Consider the following 16,107-nt stretch of genomic DNA (forward strand, 5'->3'; position numbering starts at 1 on the left):
TTAGGGTTTGAGCCCCAAATTAAAAGTTGAAATTTTAACATGGAGGCCTTGCTGGTCAAGAATGGAGCAGTGCTCAAACCTTCCTAAATACTGGAAAACTCACACAGAATTGTCATAATTGGATACAGCCTTTTCATCCCTACAAGGTTGTTTGACACACATAAATGCTAATTTTTCATGCCAGGACGGAGAGAGTGTAAGAAAAATAAAAGTGCTCAGTTATGCCTCATGAAGCAATGCCATCAATGACTTTAGACAGCCTGCAAAATAGTTTATGTCGCGTTTCAAAAGGTTAGAGACGCCGAACCCTAAAATCGGTTCGAAGTAAAACAACGTCTGTATGAATCCAACAGGAATCTAAACCGAGTAATTTCATGTTACCACAATCTTTGAAATTAAAAGGATATAAAACCAAAATCTGACAATGTATTATTTGTCAAATACCTTTCCTATAAACATATTTAAAGTACTTTGTAACCTTTTAGATTCTTAAACATTTAACTGAAAAAAACAGTTTTAGAACAATTTTAAGTGTTGATTGCTCTTTAGAAATACTGAAATTTAGAAGTCAGGGACGAGGGATTTAAAAAACTTCATTCTAATAGAAACATTTACAGTAGAGGAAGCAAAGGTGGAAACTTTCACAAAGTAAATTTAGTTTTAGAGCAGCCTCATTGAAACGCCAAGAATAAGGCGTCAAGGAATTGTGATAAGGGCAATAAGGATAAAAACTCCTTTGACCTGTCCGTAGGGAGCCTCTTAATTAGCTGTTCATTTCCAAAGGAATAGGGATCACCAGGCTTGACACGATCTCGAGAAATCTCGTCTGTTCCCTTGTTAGCAGCAAGTACATAGCTGCAAGTACAGCCTAGAGATAGAAAAATATTTCACAATATCCAGTCCCAAATTGAGCAACCATATATTCAAACTACTCATCCTTATAGTTAATGTAAATTAACAATCTTTGCAATTTTAGCATTTTTTTTTTGTCTCTGGTTCTCATTATTTTGGAGGATAATTTTAACGTGTTAGCTGAAAGTTTTGTTTCTGTACTAAATTAGCCACCAGCTTCAGATCATTTGGTTTTCATCAAGGTGTGAAGGACTTTATCAAATATGCAGGACATTTGTGTGCAACACATTTGGGAATGCTTTTTACAGTAAAATATACAATATTTACTATTTGTAAGTATAGTACATTACTCAGGTACTGCTTTTTCCTTTCTTTGCCACCATTGATTTTGAAATTGTGTGTTTCTTGAGCCCTTGTACCCCCTAAGACAGAATTAACTATATCAGTTCTCTATGTAATCTGTGATTCAATATCCAGACATGTATTTATCATAATATACTCAGGTAAAACTGAAAAAAAAATTAACTTTCATGTTAATTTTCATGTTATTTCATTTTTCTAATGACTGACTTTCCTTCCTTTTTGGTGATACTGGGCATTGAACTAAGGACCTTCACATGGAGCTATATACATCCTGAGCCCTTCTTGTTTTTTATTTTAAGACAGGGTCTTGCTAAGCTGCCAAGGCTGGGCTTGAACTTGCAATCCTCCAACCTCAGCCTCTTGAGTAAGCTGGGATTAAAGACTGCAGTACCACACCTGGTTTATTTCTTTTATAATAGAAAATTCTATTTTAAATATAAGAGCTTATTAGCTGCAAAGAGGTGGATTCCTGCAGGCTAACTCCAAATAGAAATTTATAGATATTAATTTGTAACAAAAATATAAAAGGCTGAAAATTAGAAAGGAAATAATTTGCCTTTTATAGAAAACTACTTACAGTTTATGAAGTGGGTTGCTGAAAAATGTGCTGCCTAGCAAAAATGATTGGTGTTGGTGTTGGCATTAGCAACAGAGTTAGAAAATGTTGTCCTGCAAGTTTATGCTAGGAATTAATTGGGAAGATAGAAACTATAAGTGAAGTCCAGTCAACCTAATTTATGAACAAAAATGTACTTTATTTTGAGTTTTAAAGGAGCAAAATAAACCAGGGTTGAGTCACCTGTCTTAAGTATTATGTATGATATAAATTACATATAACATTTTGATAATATGTGATGAATGTATGATAATACAAATATTTCCTAATGCAGAGATGGGGGGGGAATTTTTTTATCTCTAGCTTAGCATCACCTGTAGCATAAGTCCCAAGTTCCCTAAAGTGTCATTAAGGCTTTTCTCCTAATCTGGACTTTGACTAAATTTCGAAGCTCATTTTTGTTGACAGATCATCTGCTACTAAGATTGTTTTTATTTCTTCATGATTGTACTTTTTCCCCCTGCATGCTTTTATTTATGCCCTTTGCTTCTTAGCTGCTTGGGAAAACTCCTTTTTCATATTCACACTCCAATTAGGGAGTCTTATCTGGGAAGCCTTTCCTTGTATCCCTTCTCCTTAACAGGTTATTTTCCCCTCTGCTAAACTACTCTTACAACTTATATAGACTTCTGTTACTTTGTTGGTCACATTGGTGTTCAAATTTATTTCAATGTGCGTCTCCCTATGAATATTTATATGTATCATATTGGTGTACTTAAGGCTTAGTATAATTCCTGGTGTAGATTAATTGTTCAGTATAGTTGTTCCCCTTTGTCCCAGATAGATACATTTTAACACCCTAGTGGAAGCCTGAAACCTTAACATTTGATTTTAGGAAAAATATGTTCAATAGTGAAAAATGGCTAAGCAAACAATTCTTGAAGTTTGTTCTGCTAAGTACTAGTTCCATATGTACTATGGTTCATTTTTACTATAGATTTTAGCAACCTTAGCGCATGATTTTTCCCCTTTCCTTACTGAGAACTTTTGTCTTTTCACTTAAAGGAAATACTTTGCAGCTTTTCTTTGGCATATTCAAATAGGTAGTATCACTACTCATGCACTTTGGCACCTCTATTAATTAAAATAAGGGATATTTTAACACAAGTACTGTGATACCATGACAGCTCTGATAATTGAGACAGCTACCAAGTGACTAATGGGCATGCATCATAGATACCGTGGATGTGCTGGACAAAGGATGATTCATGTCCCAGACCAAGATGAAGTGGGATGGTATGGATTTACTGCACTACTCAAAACTGCAATGCTATTTAAAAGCTGTGAAGTGTTTATTTCTGGAATTTTCCATTTATAGTTTCAGATCATGGTTGACCAGAGGTAACTGAAACTGTGGAAAGCAAAACCATGGACAACAAAGGATTACTGTTATGCTTGTTGAGCTCAATTTATTTGCCCAAAGTGAACAGATTTTTAAATAAAAGAAAAGGAAACAAGTTTGTACTGTTGGGAAAAAAATTGTGACACACAGTAAGAATACTATACCTATTTCCCTTAAAATAATGAATCATGTCTATTACTGTCTTTGAGGTAACAAATTCAAAGTGCTCAATTTTTTAAGTTGTATAAATATTGCTAGTCTTTAATACCATTCTCATGAATGATACTGATAGAAATTAATTGTATCTACTAAATGCTTAGCACTCTGATTGACATTGGAGGTACAAAGATAACTAGATAAGGACACTTACTCAAAATGCTATCCAGTAAAGCTGGTGTTTGTATATTTTCCCTCAGTGACTTTTTTTTTCAGTACTGAAGATTAAACCCAGGGCCTTTGTACTAAGCTGCATCTCCAGCCTGCAGCCTGCCCCCTTTTCTTGAGACAAGGTCTTACTAAATTGCTAAATTCCCAAGACGAGGCTTAAACTTTTGATCCTCACCTCAGCCTCCCAGAGTGCTGGCAAAAGGGACCAATTTTTGTGGATGGATTTTTGTAGATTTTGGAAAGCTACCTACTGGCTATAGAGAAACCAATTGCCAGGTTATCACCACTTCACAGGGTCTTCTAGCCTCATGTCACTGTTGTCCTAGACATAAAAGTCCTCTATATGGCCATGCAACATGTTTTCTGCGTCCTGTTTCATACAGTGTGACACAATGACCATATTAAAAGTATGTGTGTATAAGGTAATATAACCAGTAAGTTCCTTTGGGGGAAAGGGTTGGGTTCAGTCTTAAATGGTATAAATACTTAAAGTAATATGAACTTATTTTAGAGTAATATGAATAAACTGCAAATGATAAATGAAAATTCTCAATTTAAAAAACATATGAACAGCAACTTTAACATGCTTGATGTATTTAGGGAAGATATGCTCAAAAGTAAAAAATGGCTAAGCAAGCATTTCTTGGTTTGTTCTGCTAAATACTAGTCCTATAGGATGCTCTTTGTTAAAATTTCCCATTGTTAAATAAGTTGGTATAATTATAATAATGATTTTCTGCCTCACCACAAAACCTATGGGGTCAATACATTACAGACAGGAACATCAAAACTGAGCCAAATAAAATTTTTATCTTTATAATTATCATAAATATTTGATTATAGTGAATGTGAAATTATCACAATATACAAATAATCCTGTGTTACAAATACCTATAGTATTCAGTAGCATGTTGTACAGGTTTGTAGCCTAGGAGCAATAGGCTATATTATATAGTATAAATGTGTCATATTGAGTAAATAGACTCTATAATATTTATTCAGTAATGAAATCACCTAACAATATATTTCTCAAAATGCAACTCTGTCATTAAGGAACAAATACCTGTATGTGAAATTCAGTTCTAAAAGAAGAATGGGGCAAGGAAGTATTTTAAGAAATGATGACAGGAATTTCCAAAAATAATGAAAGATATCAACCTGTAGATAGGTGAAGGTTGTAGAACCCCAATATTAGTTATATACTGCTGTGTAAAACATTATGCCCAAATTAAATGATTTTAAACAACAAAACCTCCCTTTCTCCCTGCTTCTCCTTTTTCCTTCAGCTTTTTGGAATTTTGGGATTGAATCCATGGCCTTCACACTGTGTATGTACGTATGTATGCATGTATGTATGTATTTATATGATAATGGGGGTTCAATGTAGGGCCTTCACATATGTCCTTAAAGGTCCTCTGTATTAGTTTTCTTCCTTGTCTGCTGACAAGATATGGAGAATCCAAGGCATGTCTTTGAGGCATAAGGAAAGCCAGAGCTACCAGATTGGGAGTTCCTTTAGTGGAATCCACACACGCCCAAAAGAAGTTATGTATAGAAATCAGGGAGCCCATAAAGATGACTAAGGAACAAAAAGAAAACAAAATTTATTCCTGTCAAAATTTATTTGAAATTAGAATTTAGAAATGTGAGAGAATAACGATGTCTATTATTATTAGTCTATCATTTTAGCCATCTTTCTGTTACTGTAATGAACACCTAAGATTATCAACTTATGAAAAGAAAAGCTTTTCCTTGGCTCACAGTATTAAAGGTCTCTCAGTCCATGATCGAGTGGCCCTTCTTGCTTTGGGCCTGTGGTGAAGTAGCACATCATGGCAGAAACCTGGAGAGAAAAAAATTACTTAACTTAGGGCCAAGATTAAAAAAGAGAGGAAAAGGAAGGGGTCAGGGTCCCACTTGCTCATTGGAAGAAATATTCCCAGTGATCTGAAGAAACTCGCACTGGGCTCCACCTCTTAAAGTTCTACCACTTCCCAGTAGTGCCACTCTGAGGAACAAGCCTTTAACACATGGACCTTTGTGTGATATCGTCTAAGCCCTAACTCTGTCTGTATACTTTTAATATATCAATATTATGTTTGAGGTGTGATCAAAAAATACAATGACTATTTACATCTTTTAAAATGTATTACTAAAATAATTCTCCTAAAAAATACTTCCTTCTTACTTGGAACACATTTATACCATCTTTCTTATACTTTCTGAATCAGATTCAGAAATCCTATTCCACAAGTATCCTTAGTTCCTTGTCTTGGCTGCCAAGATGTCCTGAATAAACATAAAACATTTGCTTTTCCTGGTTATTTTGACTTGGGGACAGTCACCTGGTGTCAGATCTGGTGAATAAGGTTAATGAGAACACGATGTAATTTTTGCAAGCCTGCCTTTCTGTTGGACATCATGCAGCAGTAGCATTCACTGTATATTTGATCACACCTGTATTTTTTCAAATGAATAAGTTTATCAGTCTTTATCTGAAAAAATCTTCATAGAAGGTTTGGGTTAACTCTCGGCAGTCTGCTCTTAAACTCGGAGGAACCTTGCCTTCTTTTGAGCTACCCAGTCTTTCTTCTGGGTAAGGGACATTTTGGGATGGTTCCACTTCTTTTCAACATCTCTCTTTGACTTCTTTTCATAGACTGGATTCTCTCACATAGCAGCATGAGCTTTCTTTTTTAAAATTTAAAAAATGTTTAAATTCATTGAGTGAGTTTATTGGCATATTTTAGGTATGCAGTATGATGACATTCGTCATTGGGAATTTGTATCTTTACATGATATATCTTGGTTCTTATTTTCTCCCCTTACCCCTGCCTTCTCTTCAATCCCTTCACCCCTCCATACTTATAAAGACTTTGTTTCCATTTTTTTCATATATATTTCTTTCCCTTCTTTCTTTTCCCCTATGCCTCCCACTTCTCCTTCCCCTTTTGTCGGGGCCCAGTCATGGCCCACTGGAGTTTGACATTTGGAAAATAACTTCTTCCTGTATAATTAAGGCATCAACATTTGCTACTGTTCAAGGAAACTGTTTGTTAAGCTTGTTCTGACTCTTTCACCCTGATATAACAGGAAGCTCGTTAGCCGAAGATCTGATGTTATCTGTAAGAGTCAGGAACTCACCCTGACATAACAGGAAGCTCCTTAGCGGAAGATCTGATGTTATCAGTTAGAGTCAGGAAATCTGGTCTTTGAAAAACAATGACTTGGTGTTTTTTGTTGTTGTGTGCCCTTAAAAGCTTCCTGTTGCTGTGAACCTATAAAAGGAGCTGTTTCTGCGAAATAAACCAGACTTCTGTTCGTCTGTGCTCAGGCTTGAGTGTTCTTTCCTTTCTCAATCCTCACTCCCCGACTCAGGCATGTTCGTGTTGTGACGGCTGGACCGCCACACCCTTTGCACATTTTCTTCCTATTTCACCTTATCTATTTTGCCTTTTATTTCTTGGATTTACACTTTCTCATACCAGAGAAACTATTTGGTATTTACACATGTGTGTCCTATTTATTTCACTCAAGAGTATGGCCTCAGTGTGCATCCATTTAGCTGTAAGTGACTTTAGATTCTTATTTTTTTTTATGGATGAGTACTACTCCATTTTATAGAAAAACCACATCATCTTTATCCAGTTTCCATTTAATGGACAATTAGGCTGTTTCCAAGTTTTAGCTATTACAAACTGTGCTGCTATAAACATGGGTGGGCATATATCGCTGTGGTACAACTCAATTCTTTAGGGAAGATACCCAGCAGAGTAATAGCCTGGTCAAATGGGACTTAAGATCCTAGTTTCTTGAGGTATCTCCATCCTCATTTCCACAGTGGATGGACCAGTCTGCACTCCCACCAGCAGTGGAGAAAGGTTCCTTTCTCCCCACAAACCCACAGCATTTGTTATTAGTTGATTTCTTGATAGCAGCCATTCTTTCTGGAGTGAGAGAGAATCTGTGTTGTTTTCATCTTCATCTCTCAAATGACCGGTGATATTGAACATCTTTTCATATATTAATTTGCTGCTTTTACTTCTTTGAGAAATGTCTGTTCATTTCAGATGCTCATTTTTGGATTAGGTCTTTAAATTTGGGAGGTCTGATTTTTTACAGTTCTTTATAGTCTAGCTAGTAGACCTTTATCTACAGAACCAATGGAAAAAGTTTTTTCCCACATTGTGGGTTGTCTCTTCACTCTGTGGTTTCTCTAGCAGTGCAAAATATTTTTAATAAGGTGAGATCTTAGTTGTTGATTCTTTGGGCTAGTTCATGTGCAAGTGAGGTTTTGTTCATGAAATCTTTTCCTATACCATTGTCTTCCAGTGTAACCTCTCTTCCAGCAGGTTTAGTGTTTCTGTTTTGATATTTAGATCTTTGATCCATTTTGATTTTAGTTTAGGGCAAGGTGAGAGATACAGGTCTAGTTTTAATCTTTGGCAAGTTGAAACCCAGTTTTTCCAGCACCATTTATTAAAGAGGCTATCTTTCCTCCAGTGAAGGTGTTTGGCTCCTTTGTCAAAGATGAGGTGGCTGAGTGTATCTGGACTTGTTTCTGCATCTTCTAATCTCAGGTGTGTTTCTTTGCCAGTACCATGCTATTTTTATCACAGTGGCTTTGTCATATAGTTTCAAGATGGGGATTGTGATACCCCCTGCCTTATCTTTATTGCCTAGAATTGCTTTTACTATTCTAGGTCTCTTCTTATTCCAAATGAATTTTTGGATTGTTTTCAGCATGAGCTTTCTTATATGTCTACATTATGTCTGAAGTTATGCTTTATATTTTCTTTATGTACTGAGAAAATTGTTTCTTATAAGCATCTTCATCTTCTTCCATTAGGTAACACATATCATCTGCAATGTTCTGACCTATGATGTGCTTCTGGTATATTTCTGTATTGAACTCCTTGCTTTCAGCATCATAACCAGGGAATTGTTTGGCACTGTGAGGAATAGACAAGCCTTAATCCAGAGCACCCTTCAAGGCTTCCAAAACCTTATTGCCAGTTGTAGTTCTGGGAAGGCCTGCATCCAAATAGCAGGTGAAGGTACCAGGTTGACCATCAATGCTTTTCACATTGTATTAATCTCCAGTCACCTGCACCCAGCCTTCATAGATCTTTCTATGCCAAACCTATTAAGAAGTCTGTGGGTCAGCCGCAGGCCAGTACAGTATGCTGCAGCATAATTTATTAGGTCAACTTTCACACAGTATTGTACTTCATGTGCATATGCTGTGAAGACCATCGTGTCTCCTTCAATATGGTAATAGGCAATCTGACAAATGATATCTCAGTTAATGAACTATCGTCTTATACTTAGATGTGTTGTACTTATTTTTGTCCTGGTCACCAGGAATTTTGAGCATAGTAATCAGTTTTACTCTCTTCTTCTAAACTTCACTTGGTATCTCTTAATGTAGGCCTTATTCTTGACAAGTTTAACAAACCCCATCCTGTGGAATAGACACCTGTGTCTGCTCTGCATAGACCAGCTGGCCCAGCAGTGCTACAGAGGAGAAATGTCTGGGACCTCACACCTGTATTTTGGATCACACTCACCAAGTGCCATAGAAAATGGTAAGCAAAATGAGATAAATGTTCAAAACAAGAGGGAGTATTTTGAAGGAGATTAATGGCATTGTGTCTTTTTCTGAAATACATTTAAACACATTTTGATCAGTCCTTGTAAATGACTGCATGGAGAAGTCTGTCTATCTTGTAGAAAAAATGATGTTCTTTCTACTCTGTTGTTCTCTCTCTTGAAACCACTGGCTAAAGCTTTAACTTTATACAGAGAAGACTCTTGAGTGATAGAGCTTTATGTGAGAATCTAACATGGCCGATAGTACTTTACCCATGTCCAGATGTGACCATAGAAGTAAACTCTTTACATATATCGAGGAGACAAGCTCAGTTTCAGGCCTACTGTTTCTCTTCATACTGATTTTTCTTCAGATGTTGTCCATATTTTCTCCAGTATGGGTCAATGTCACCTTAGATAGTACCCCTTGCCACGTACCGTACTATAGCAGCATAGTATGTCGTGGATATCTTGTGCCTACTGGAACATTTTCTTGTCCTTTTTTTCTTAAACATAGCCTAGAAACTCAGAATACTTTTATCTTTCACCTAGACTCCATTCCTGCCACTCCTATGGTGCACATCAGTTTGAGCAGAACACTGGCACTGAGGGTCTTACTAGTAATTCGATTAAGACAGTGTAGATTGACTTTTCTCTAAGTGTGTAGGTTATCTTTGATTTACCTTTGCATATTTGAATTTACAGACTAAATATATACATTTTAATCTTCACATTTTTATGCATATCTTTTTGGGACATGAAAATAAATCTATGTTTTAAAAGAGAAACTTGGAAAAATTTTGTGATGAAATGACACTCTCAAATATTTATTTTCAAGTACACTGGCTAAAATAATCTATGATCTTGGTCTCAAAGGATTTTTTGTGATTAAAATATATCAGCTGCTGTAGACTGATAATGCCATTAACACACTATGGATGTCATAAATATAGCTTCTCAGTTTATTCAGACAAGCGTAGTTTCTAGCAATTTTGATATCAGACACCCTCTTATACATATATTATTTCAAAACATATTTGCAAGTCCAGCTTTACTGAAGTTTTTTGTGGTCTCTTAACTTTTAAGCATGTGGCATGCTTTCTTGCTATGTCCTGAAGTCTTAAATGTTCTCCCACTTTTCTTTAGCTATGCAAGATTTGCAGTCCTTTTACAGGTTACCTCAAGGTCTGTAAATGACAAAAATATTCTATTTTCCTGCTGGGTATCTTCCCAAAAGAATTAAAAGAATCATACCACAGTGATATATGTGCACCCATGTTTATAGTGGCACAATTTGTAACAGCCAAAACTTGGAAACTGCCCATCAATTGGAGACTGGATAAAGAAGTTGTGATTTTTTTAATAAAATGGAGGGTATACTATTCAACCATAAAGCATGAGAAACTATAGACATTTATAGCTAAATGGATGCACACTGAGGCCATACTTTTTAAAAATTAATTAATTTTATTGGTACATTTAAGGTATACAATGTAAGACATTCATCACTGAAAATTTACACCTTTATATAATCTATCTTGGTTCTTGTTTTAAGGCCATACTCTTAAGTGAAGTAAATAGGAAACACATGTATAAATACTGAACAGTTTCTCTGGTGTGAAAAACTAAAAGTGTAAATAAGGATAAAAATGTATAATTGATAATGTGAAATAGGAAGAAAAGGTCTAAAGGAGTAGGGAAGGTGGGAGGAGTCAAGGAAATGAAAGAAAGGAAAAGAAAAAATATGAGAAAAGGAAATAATACTTATTCTTACAGGCCTTCCCAGTTTACCAAATCCTGCCAGGTGCAGTGATGCATGCCTATAATCCCAGAGCTTGAGAGGCTGAGGCAGGAGTATCACTGAGTCCGAGGCCAGCCTGGGCCACATAGTGAGTTTAAGAGCAGCCTGAATTACATAGTGAGCCCCTGTTTCAAAAAACTAAAGCTGAAGACAAAACCAATTTTATCAAATACCTTGTTATTTATATTTTTATTTTATATAAGCATTTTATACAAATATTTATATATGACTTTGGAAATTTTATTTAAAATGACAATGTCCTCCTTTAAATGACAATGTCCTCCATCTGTTGGTTAGTGCAACAAGACTTGCTTCATGTGAATGTTTTAAGGATCCAATGGGATGTATGTATAGCACTCAGCACAATGGCAGTTAATGAGAAAATAAATAAATATTATTTCTTTAAAAGATCATAGGCTTATAAGATCAGAGATCACGTTTTTATTATTATTTTCCCATGGTAACTAGCTCAATGTTAGATTTAAAAATATTTGCCCAATAAAGTTATTGAATAAGACCAAACAACTTTCATAGCTGAATATTAAGTGTTGAAAGAGATTTATTTCTGATTGCTTAATTCATCTCTTTAGGGCTTTCCTGTCTTTCCACTTGATTGTTTTAAATTTGTTTGTCTCACTTTTCTCTAGCAATGTTTTCTCCTTCTCAACCCAAAGTCAGACTTCTATATCCCATGTTACATTTGCTGGTCAAGTTCTCCCATGCTGTGGGAGTCATTCTGTCTATATATTACCTAAAGTTATTGTGAAAATGAAATTAGAAAATGTAAAAAATTTACCTGCACAGTGATTGACACATACAAGCCTACTTTTGGGGTCATTTTTCTTGTTACTTGACTATTTCCTTTCTTTGACCCTCATTCATGTTCCAGTCCTTACCTTTTCTATTTTTAGCCATCTGTTACTTTAAGCAAGCAAAAACGTACTTGATACTCTTGTTTCCTCTCCTATCTTAATGGTCTCTAAGTATAGATTCTGCAGTTTTCCTTAAGGTCAGAAAGTATCTTTGGTATATCTCCTGGTTGTCTAGCAGAAGTTTTTCTTAATATTCCAAATTTAAGGGGAAAGCTTAACCTACTTCCTGTGATGTTCACTAACTACTTCTAGTCATTGAGGTTATTAGTATTTACCTCTTTTCTCAATTATGAACTTATCTTTATTGAGTTAATGCATATAAATAGTGCATTGTGCCAGGTACCTAACAAATTCTCAGTAAAATTGGGTACTATAATTCTTATTGTCATCTTCAGCTATAGTTCTAATGTTCAGATTCTGTTTTTAAAATTTCTTCAATTTATAACTAATTATTTTTAAAAGTTTATTTTAAAAATATAAAGTATTTATTATAGTCCGAGTATTGTGTTTTTATTATGTCATAAATGATGCAGAAGAGTGTCAAGGAAAGGCACAAAAACAATGGAAAAATATGGAGAAAAATTTAAGTAAATAATATTGTTCATGATCTTATTTAAATATTTTGTATACCAGCATAGCAAATAGATGTTTTCTTTCTTTACTAGAGATTATAATGAGAAGAATGCAAACTGATTTGAGGGCTTCTGTCCTTGATATTTAAGAGAAATGGAAGGACATTTTTGTTTCATTCTTAAAGGAGGTGAAAAAAGGATTATTTTCAAAAACAGTAAGATTTACTGTAGAGCCAAATCTCTTCTGATCCCATGGTGTACTCAAATATTTACCAAACGTAACCTTGTAATTTGTCTCAGAAAGTATTAAAAAACACATATAGGGAAAAAGAAAACAGAACACAGAGTTCTCCAGGTAAAATAAAAAAGAAACACTTATAGAAAGTTTTGGGGGGCTGAGGATGTAGCTCAGTGTTAAGATTGCTTACCCAGGATGCTCAAGGCCCTGAGTTTCATCTCCAGCTCTAAAAAATTAAACTTTTTAGCATAAAGATATCTGAAATATCTTTTTGTGCATGTTTAAAAACTAGGAATTTATTATGCAGTTTTTCAAATGACATTTAAGGACTCAAACAAAAGGAAAAATAACTTGGTATAATGTCAAAAGTGAAGGGTGAAAATTAAAGGGTAAAAAGCTGAAACAGGATTCCAAGTTCAAGCTTATCCTGGGCAACTTAGTGACACCACCCTGTCTCAAAACAAATAAACAAAAAATACTAAATCAACTGGGCTGTAGCTCAGTGTGAAGGTCCTAGGTTCAATCCCAGTAACAAAAAAATTATTTTCCTGTAATTTAATTTTCTACAACAACTATGAATTGTTTGAATGATGAAGGAAATAGAAAAATAATGAATGGTTTAGTATACACTGTTTACCTTACAAGTTGTTCAAATCCATTGAAATAGAGTGTGAAAAAATATGTTTCAAACTATAAACTGAAATAGTAAGGTAAATTATTGCTACTATCAATAACTGAAGGATAATACAATTCATCTTTTAAACTCACATGGAGAACTCTTTTAGTCAGTTTTATGCAATTTATTTTTGTCATTCCAAATGGGTTTCTAAAACACTTGGAAAATCTCCATGAAAATAATAAACTGTGTTATCTGCTTTGTTATTATTTTGAACTATGCAATGACGATAATAAACAAAAACTTTTAAACTGGTTTTACCTCCTTTCTTTAAAAACAGGCAACACCAACATCTCCCTCTAAAGAGATAAATAAAAAATTTTAAAAAGGAAAAAATATGGAAATTTTAAATTTAAAATATAGTTAGAGCAACTTTCTCTATCAAATGAGTTTGTTAAATGATAGGCAAAGAAAATACTATACCAAAATTTACTTGAACAAATGTATGCCTATTAAGCAACACATTAACTGCAAGTGATTTCATATGTAAATTACCTATAATTTGAATGCAATTTCTAAATTTTTTTAATGTGAGCAGTTCCAAAAGTTCTTTGGTGTTTAATAACATGTAGTATTATTAAAACAGTTGTTAAATTACAGATGTTTTGTTCAGTCCATGACCCTTTCAACATATTGCCTAGGAGAATGTTGTTACTTAGAATTGAAGCTCTCTTGACTTGTCTAGTGTCCTCTCTCAGCATCAGTTATAAGTGTGATGCTCTGATAAGCTATGGAAATTCAGCCATTAACAAGTCAGATATAGATCCACCCTTGGGTTGTAGAGTCTATCACACTAATATTTGAGCAAACTTGTCCTTAGAAAATTGTTTCCTGTATTAGTTTTTTATCACTATAAGAAAATAACTGACACAGGATACATATAAAAAAGGCTTATTTAACTCACAGTTCTGGAGGTTTATGGGCATATTATTGGATTACAGGACCAAACAGGAAGTCAAAGAGAGAGCCTGGGTCCCTCATTCACTCCAGTATCAACATCCCCAGTGATCTGAAGGCCTATGACTAAACCCTACCTCTTAAGGCCACTAGCCTTACCCTGGGGATGAAGGCTTCTACCTAAATGGGCCCCTAGGAAACTATCAAACCCCACCCAAACCATGGTAGTTCCCAAAGGAAAAAATATTTCATCTATTTGAAGTGCCTTTAAATACTTAATCTCTTAAATGTTACTTTTCTAATTATATAAGAACTGATTTTGCCCACCATCTTGGCTTTCCAAGACAGAGGAATTGAAAACAACTAAGTCAGCTTCTTTACATCTTAAACTAGGAATCCATCTCTTTTTTTTTATTAAGTTTATTGATACATTTTTGGTATACAATATACTTACATTCATACTAGGATCTTGTACCTTTACATGATGTATCTTGGTTCTTATTTTTCCCCCATTTTCCTGCCCTTCTTTCATCCCCTCCACACCTCCCTATTTACAAAGACTTTGTTTCCATATTTTTCCTTTTCTCATATTTTTTCTTTTCCCTTATTTCCTTTTCCCTACCCCTCCCACTTCCCATACTCCTTTAGACATTTTTTTCCTATTTCACAATATCACTTATACATTTGATCCTTATTTACACTTTTAGTTTTTCACACCACACCAGAGAAATTATTTGGTATTTATACGTGTGTCCTATTTATGTCACTTGAGTATGGCCTCAATGTGCATCCACTTAGCTATAAATGTCTCTGGTGTCTCCTTTTTATGGCTGAGTAGTACTCCATTTTATATATTTAAAAAAAAACCCACATCCTCTTTATCCAGTTTCCAGTTGATGGGCAACTGGGCTGTTTCCAAGTTTTAGCTATTACAAATTGTGCCACTATAAATATGGGTGTGCATATATCACCATGGTATGATTCTTTTAATTCTTTTGGGAAGATACCCAGCAGAGGGACAGGTGGGTCAAATGGGACTTCTTGTTGTCTGAGGTATCTCCATACTGATTCTCATAGTGAATGCACCAGTCTGCCCTCCCATCAACAATGAAGAAGGGTTCCTTTCTCCCTACAACCCTGTCAGCATTTGTTATTGGTTGATTTCATATTAGCAGTTATTCTTTCAGGGCTGAGGTGGAATCTCAGGGCTGTTTTCATCTGCATCTCTTGAATGACCAATGATGTTGAACATTATTTCATATGTTTATTTGCTGCTTTTACTTGTTCATCTGAGATATGTCTGTTCATTTCAGATTCCCATTTTTGAATTGGGTCTTTATGTTTGGGGGGGTCTGATTTGTTTTTAGTTCTTTATATATTCTACACAGTAGACCTTTGTCTGAGGAACAGCTGGTAAAAATTTTTTCCTATGTTGTAGGTTGTGTCTTAGCTCTGTTGGTGGTTTCTCTTGCAGTGCAAAAGCTTTTAAATAAGATGAGATCCCAGTTGTTGATTGTTTGTGCTAGTTCCTGTGCTACTGAGGATTTGCTCATAAAGTCATTTCCTATGCCAATGTCTTTGAGAGTTATACCTAATTTATCTTCCAGCAAGTTTAATGTTTCTGTTTTAATATTTAGATCTTTAATCTACTTCAATTTTAGTTTAGTGCGCTGTGAAAGACAGGGTCCTAGTATTAATCTTGGGCAAGTTGAAAGTGAGTTTTTCCAACACCATTTATTAAAGAGGCTATCTTTCCTTCAGTGAGGATGGTTGGCTTCTTTGTCAAAGATGAGGTATCTGAATATGTCTGGAGTTGTTTCTGCATCTTGTAATCTATTCCACTGATCCTTGGGTCTGTTTCTTTGCCAATACCATGCTGTTTTTATCACAGTGGCTTTG

At 35.0% G+C, this 16,107-nt stretch overlaps 1 pseudogene; it reads right to left on the bottom strand.

Moving 5' to 3' along the window:
- Window positions 1-6,083: 6,083 nt before the first annotated feature.
- LOC104868054 lies at window positions 6,084-9,063 on the bottom strand (annotated as a pseudogene).
- Between the last annotated feature and the right edge of the window lie 7,044 nt (window positions 9,064-16,107).

This window comes from Fukomys damarensis, unplaced genomic scaffold, assembly GCF_012274545.1.
Source record: "Fukomys damarensis isolate Sample0158 unplaced genomic scaffold, DMR_v1.0_HiC HiC_scaffold_17, whole genome shotgun sequence".
Taxonomy (NCBI): Eukaryota; Metazoa; Chordata; class Mammalia; order Rodentia; family Bathyergidae; genus Fukomys; species Fukomys damarensis.